The sequence below is a fragment of the Cibotium barometz genome, chromosome 60 (assembly GCF_041138505.1).
Source record: "Cibotium barometz isolate CiBa-2024 chromosome 60, ASM4113850v1, whole genome shotgun sequence".
Lineage (NCBI taxonomy): Eukaryota > Viridiplantae > Streptophyta > Polypodiopsida > Cyatheales > Cibotiaceae > Cibotium > Cibotium barometz.
This window is the reverse complement of record NC_141105.1, coordinates 8,847,584-8,855,204: the sequence shown is the minus strand read 5'-3', so window position 1 is coordinate 8,855,204 and position 7,621 is coordinate 8,847,584.

Sequence of the window (7,621 nt, the reverse complement as noted above, 5' to 3'; positions counted from 1 at the left end):
CAACAAGACAAATGCAATGTGAAGCTTCATTACGATATTTAAAATTATTGTAATTAGATTTTCTTATTCTTGTCATTTAACAAGTGAATCATTTGTCCATATGTTGATTGTTGAGTTGGCATCCTATATGGATGAAGACTTTCGTTCCCTTTCCATTTGTGAAATTTTAAGTCTTTGCTAATTCATAGTGAATAGCATCCTTGTATGTCATTGTTAATGTCTCAATAGAAGTATGAAACTCATTGTCCTTGACATTTGAATGCAATAGAACATACTTATCCACATCTGGATCGACAAAATCATCTTCTTCTTCAAGATTTTGTGCGATGATGGCGAGATAGTAGTCTTTTCTGATGTCAAATAATGCTTGAATATATGTGAACATGACATACTGGTTGTCACCTATTGGATATGTGGGGACGAATTGGTCGAAATGTGCTCTATTTCCTCAGTCACAACGGGGTCCTCGTCAGGTGTAACCATGTGGGTGCCTTTTCTTCTGAAGGCGTAAATACTAAGCTGCTCACTGAGGTCCCTCTCCACAGCCAATTTTATCTCCTTTGTTATCTTTTGAACCCTCGTCATCTTCATCTTTTGCTCTTGAAGGATCCTTTGTCCTCCCCTCAACTCCTTCTATTAAAACTTGCTCATCCTTAAGCAATAGATGCAAATAACAAATAAACCCATAGGGGTAGTCAACAAGACGACATTTGTGCTTGTGTATTAGGTACTTACTATGTGTCTTCTTCTTATCCTCTGACACCTTTGAAATATCCATGTTTACCTTATCTCTTGAGGATATCCTTGTTTACCTTATCTCTTGAGGATATCGAAGAAACACGATGGTACTGGTCGACTTTGTGAAGGAAGTTGAACAATTTCTCCCTGGGACTTTGAAACCCTGTATTGGGTTCGACCTCGATCTCAAAAGGATGCATCTATAAGCATAAAAAGATGTCAAAACGATTGTTAACTACACGGTAATGAAAGATTAATGGAGATTTACAATTATAGTGCAAATATAAAAAAAAGTACAATTTATGGTGGATGTTGGTAAGTGAGGCTTGATATCGTGTTGTACTGAATGGAAATATACAAGTTCTATGTTTTACAAATATGCACTAACCACTTACAAATGGCTTCAAAAGCTAGCGATACTTCAACTTTACATTACAACGTAACCATAAGCTGGCCGACGATCGGCCCGTAGGGTTCCATATTCACATTATACTGATTTGCATTGTTAAAAATTAAGCAACATGACTATCGGCCAACAATTAGGACTAGGGTTTCATATTCGAGATAAAAAGACCTTGTATATTGTAAGTCAGTATAGCAAGATTTAGGGTGGATGTTGGCGAGTGAAGTCTTATATCGAGTTGTATTGAGCTGCAATATATAAGGTCTGTGTTGCACTAATATGCAACAACCACTAAAAATCGGCTTCAAAAGCTCGTGATACTACAATTTTTCATTACAAAACGATTGTGGGCCAGCGTAGGGTTCCATATTTATGTTATATTGACCTTATATATTGCAAGCCAGTACAATGTGATTTATTGTGGATATTGGCAATTGAAGCCATATATCGCGTTGTACTGAATTATAAAATACAAGGTCTATGCTACACAAATATACAACAACAATTAGTAACTGGCCTTAAAAGCTTACGATACTACATTATTTCATTAGAATGTATCTATGGGTTGGTGATTGGGAGTAGGGTTCCATATTCATGCTATAGTGACCTTATATATTGCAAGTTAGTACACCACATTTTAGGGTGGATGTTTGCGAGTGTAGACTTATATCATGTTGTATTGAATTACAATATTCAAGATCTATGTTGCATAAATATGCAACAACCACTAAAAACCGGCTTTAAAAGCTCGCGAATCTAGCCTATTTTCATTAAAACATGAGTATGAGCCGATGATCGCTCTTAAGGTTCCATTTTCACGCTATACTGACCTTGTATATTGCAAGCCAGTACAATGTGATTTAGGGCAAAGCCTTATATCACGTTGTATTGAATTGCAATATAAAAGAGTTACACAAATATGCAACAACCACTAACAACCATTTATAAAAATTTACGATACTACAACTTTTCATTAGAACACGATTATGGGCCTATGATTGGTTCGTAGGGTTCTATATTCATGCTATATTGACATTTTATATTGCAAGTTAGTACAACACGATTTAAGGTGGATGTTGGCAAGTGAAGCCTTATATCGCATTGTACTGAATTGCAATATACAAGATTTGTATAGGTACAGGAATGACGCTCACAATAATTTTTCAATTATGAAAAAGAACATCCTAAGACCATTAAGATTTGTAAACTCACCTTAAAATTTCACAAAAAAAACAAGCCAAGAGATTTTGAAACTCACGCTATAAATAATGCATATGGGAGTGCTTTATCCTTTGGTCTTTACACATGGCAGGCATACATTGGTCTTGCCCACGTTCTTTCACATGAGTGATAGTAGACACGTGTCACTCATGCATTCGATTATCATCATTGCATGTCGTGTGCACCTAACACCATTACTTCTGACATCATCATACCGCATCACACCTATTTAATATGTGTCCTCTTCTGTTAAACCCTAAATCATCAAATTTAGTGGCGGCGAGCTCTTCGTAAATAGTATGTCTTATTTTTTTTCTATCTTCGTCAGCGTGGTCTGCTCTTCGTCGTCTACGCCATCTCATGTATTCAATCTTGTGGATGACATTCTATTGACAAGGAAGTTTTCATTTCTCAATCCAATGTTTAATAACTTCTGCCATGTGTTCTTCTTCTGTGCTGTGGCACGCCTCTTGTGCGTGGAATCCCAAGAGACTTCTGAACAAAAAACATAGCACCTCCAACATCACTCTTTCTGTAGTACAATCACTACAACGCGAGGACAACGTCCTGCACAGTTATTTTACGGGTTGTCCCCTTGTGTTGTATTGATTGGTATAGGTACTGGTTAAATAGATATTTAACGTGTAGAGTTTCCTTGATTGTGAATTGAGTATAACACGATGTGGGGGATTTAATGTGTTTGATGTTTTCCTATCCCATTGTAGTGAATTTTATTTAAAAAGTTTTCCTTGTTTGTCATTTGACTCTATTTTGCATGTTGGAGTTTCTTTGATTGTGAATTTAGTATAACACGATGTATGGGTTTGAATGTGTTGGATGTTTGTCTATTACGTTGTAGTGATTTTTATCCAAATTTTTTTCTTATTAGTCATTTGAGCCGATTTGCATGTTGGAGTTTTCTTTATTGTGAATTCACTACAACGCAATGTGGGGAATTAAATGTGTCTGATGTTTGTCTATTGCGTTGTGGTGATTTTTGTCCAAAATATTTTTCTCGTTAGTCATTTGAGCTGATTTTGCATGTTGTTATTTTATTTATTGTGAGTTCAATACAACATGATGTGGGGGATTTAATGTGTTGGATGTCTATTTATCGTGTTGTTGTGATTTAATTGTGAATTTATCGTGTTGTTATTTAATTGTAAATTTAATACAACGCGATGTATTGGTTTGAATGTGTTGGATGTTTGTTTATCGTGTTGTTGTGATTCTTAGGTGATGTGGGGGATTGAATGTGTTGGATGTTTGCTATCGTATTGTAGTGATTTTTTTTAAAAATGTTTTTCTTGTTAGTTATTAGAGACGATTTTGCGTGTTGTTGTTTTATTTATTGTGAATTCAGTACAACATGATGTGGGGGATTGAATGTGTTGGATGTTTGTCTATTGCTTGTAGTGATTTTTATCTAAAAAGTTCTTTGTTAGTCATTTGAGCCAATTTTGCATGTTGGAGTTTCCTTTATTGTGAATTCAGTACAACACGATGTGGAGGATTGAATGTGTTGGATGTCTATCTATTGCATTGTAGAGTGATTTTTATTTTTACCCAAAATGTCTTCCATGGTAGTTATTTGAACTAATTGTGTGTTTTTGTTTTATTGATTGTGAATTTTATACAATGCGATGTGGGGGATTGAATGTGTGTTGGATTTCTGTCTATCACGTTGTAGTGATTTTTATCTAAAAAGTTTTCTTGGTTAGTTATTTGAGCCATCCATCTGATTTTATTATAGATGGCACGGACAAAGCAGACCGCGAGGGCCTCCTCATCAAAAGATTCTAAAATAGGTCACAAAGCTGTATGCCGGGTAATAATATATCCAATCTTTGGTCAATGAGGACTCAGATGTACGAGAAGCATAGGTCTGTTCCACATGAACTGCGAGAGGTGTAGAGGCACATGTAGAGTGTAATTTCAAAGTTCCCATTCTAGTGCCTTGTCATATCCATTTGCAAAAGGAACCACATTGGTATGCGTTGGCACGGCTCGACGCTGGGTTGCTCGCCACCCAAGAGGTTGCCAAGGATTGAGTTATTGAGTATTTTGAGAACAACTACATTCTAGCTTCCCATGCACATAGATTGACAGTGAAGTTGAAGGACATGTCCTCGCTACTACGGCTTCTTAGATTCTGGTATGACAAGACTTTAGAGCCACTTTAGAGAGAGAGAGAGAGAGAGAGAGAGAGAGAGAGAGAGAGAGAGAGCGAGAGAGAGAGAGAGTTGATAATTGAAAAATGGTGTATAGATCTATTAGAAAGTTAATAGCTAGTATTAAGGCCCTTACCTAGGAGGAGATTTTAGAGCAGCAATGGAGATCATTAGATGTAAAGTCCTACAAGATGGTGTTAGTTGGTTGGAGAGTGTGCTACAATGCCATTTTGCTGCTGCACTCAATGTTGGGATTGCTCTTAGAAAATGTAAGCATACACTTCTTCTTTTAACGATATCTCAATTTTCTCATACATTCTCATTGATAGCACATATATAATTTTTTGTATTATGTGTAGAATCCACAATTAGCAGAATATGCGATTTGGATGTACGACTATTCAAAGCGAAAACAATTGAAAATCTAATCAAAAAGATTGAGCAATGAGAGCCTGATGTGCCATTTGCACTTGTGTCCCCTCCACAATAGCCAAGACCAAAGCCACCGCTGTGGCAATATGCGCAAACGCCACAACTGACGGTAGTGAGGAGTGGATCCATCTTGGAGATTTGCCATTCCCTCGGTGGGAGCAAGCAGCATGACAAGAGCATGCTTGTGACTCTCCCAACAGAAAGAGTAAGCTTACCCTCCTCCACAATAAGAGTAAGCTTCCCCCACCCAACAATAATATTCTACATCAGCTTAGTTAACTAGAATTCACATATTAAGAACATATCTCGGATGCAATGTGTAAAGTTAATATATTCGACAATATAAGAAGACATTGATCTTTGTATTAACTAATCTTGGCATTTACAAAATTTGGTCGTGCCAGATGTTAACAAGACATTTTTGTATCTCCATGTTGTAATGATGATCTTTATGATGTAGTTGGTAGCACCAAGAGAACTTGCTTTGTGGTAATGTCTTTAAATGCTCCTTTTGTTCTCCATGGTACCTATATGTAGAATTCAAAGTAATGTATGTAAGTAATAGCCTATTATGGCTTAATGTTGTAATCTAGGAATTTTCAAGGTAGAGAAGCAGGGATGCCTAGGACGTGTGGTTGCCATTGAAGCAAATAAAAAGAAAAAGATATAAAAAGAAGAAAGAAGTAACATTTACGCAACATATAGACCAAAGATAACTTATGAAAATTTATCATAGATGGAAAGGTTACAATATCAAGGTGATTCCACAACCTATAGGATATGTGGTTCGATACAAATAGAGCAGGTTTTTGAAGCTTTACTCCTGCTTTCAATTTTTCTACCATTTAACTTAAAATAGAAATCCCTCGGTGAACCATTACGCATCAATTGGATCTCTTATCTCTAAGAAAGGCCAATGGGTGGCCAATGGCTTTTTAGATTGACCCATAATTATGGGTATCAATCTTGTGATTGGATTGTAACATCTATGATGGAAGAGTGAGTTCCATATCACGCATGTCTTGATCTAAGCTTTGCCAGACATCTTGCCATAGTTGCCATCTTCTGTAACAAAATTTCATACATAATGTTTGACTCCCAATGAAATACATGGGCATAGAAACAACTAATGCTAGAAATTAACAACTAATGCTAGAAATTAACGCTGTCACCCTAACACAATTTGCTACAAACATTAACAAACATTATGTTTTGATTTTATTTGAATGTAACATCTAGCATTGTTACTTTGCATTCAATTTCATCTTATATACAGAGGTTCTCTTTACATCCCATCCCTCTCCCAAAAACCAGTTCATCCAATCATTATCAAGGAACCTCACTTGATATGTTAACTTTGTTTTCTTGACACCCTCAAATGATTTAAACATGTATGCAAAGGCGATAAATGGTATAAACCAACTCAGATGGACATCCTTAGAACCTGTCAAATCATTGCTGTATGCATATCTATTCTTATCTTATTCTTGCATGCTGCAATGATGTCTATGTAAGAACAAACTCATTCTTGGCTAGACAATGGTGGTAGTGGGATAGACTCCAGTCTACTAATATTATTGTTTGCATTAGCCAAAACATACATGGAATTGTAAAAGAAGATTCCCCATGTTAAATGGCTGGGTGGGTTGTCATATAGCAATGTGCCCATCTCTGTATAGAAGACATTGATTTTTTCATTGATGCACTTTGCATTTTTCCACTCCTATTTGATGGATATAAAGTTGCAAGAAAATTTTAATGCTTAGCTATATAGAGCACAAAAAATTAGGTATTGAACACAAAAAATAAAGACTACTTATTGAATCGTACTGTTTGTCTTAGATCTTGTACTTCCATCGTGGTGATGTAGCATTATGTTTATGTGCATATAAATATTTTGCACAAGGACTAGGTCTATTGCACCATTTGACCGCCTGTGTGCAGAACTCAAGAATCCTACCTTTCCAATGCTTGTTAGGATTACCAATGTCTTTTTATTTTACCTTGAATGCTTCTCATCTCATTGTGGTCCAGTTTGACTTCAATGAATCGCTGAGGGATCTAGTTGCCACCATTAGCATCCTTCCTGTTGAAAAGCTCCACACTTTCAATGCTGCAGACGTGTGTTCTCCTAGAACTCATCTACAAAGGGAGAATAGAAAATTATTACCATTTCGATGGGCTCAACAATCTAAATAACGAAAATAAAACTTTAAAAAAATGTTGTGAAGCTTGCACTCTGTCTTCCTTGTAGTCGAGTTAACAAATAAGCCTGTAAGTTTTCACAAATGACATCATGGTCAGTAAGGTTAATGAACATAACAAACAAAATAAAATCACAACTTAAAATCATGATTAGAAAACATAGCTGAAATTTACTAGACTATTAAGATGGAAGAAAAAAGAGGTTGAGAGAAGAAGCAGATATGGTAGAAATAAGTAAAACTAAGAGGCGCGAAACAAAGAGGACTAAGTTCAAATTGTGGAGAAAGTTTTCAATCAATCTAGCCATTTTTTCTAATATTTCTTCTAACATACGTTTTGGTAGGTGGTATTCATACCTGACATTCTTCTATTTTTGAGTTTTATGCCAATAGCTTTTATTTCTCTTTTTTGATCTTGAAATTATGGGGCCCTTTCTGATAAAAACGATCCA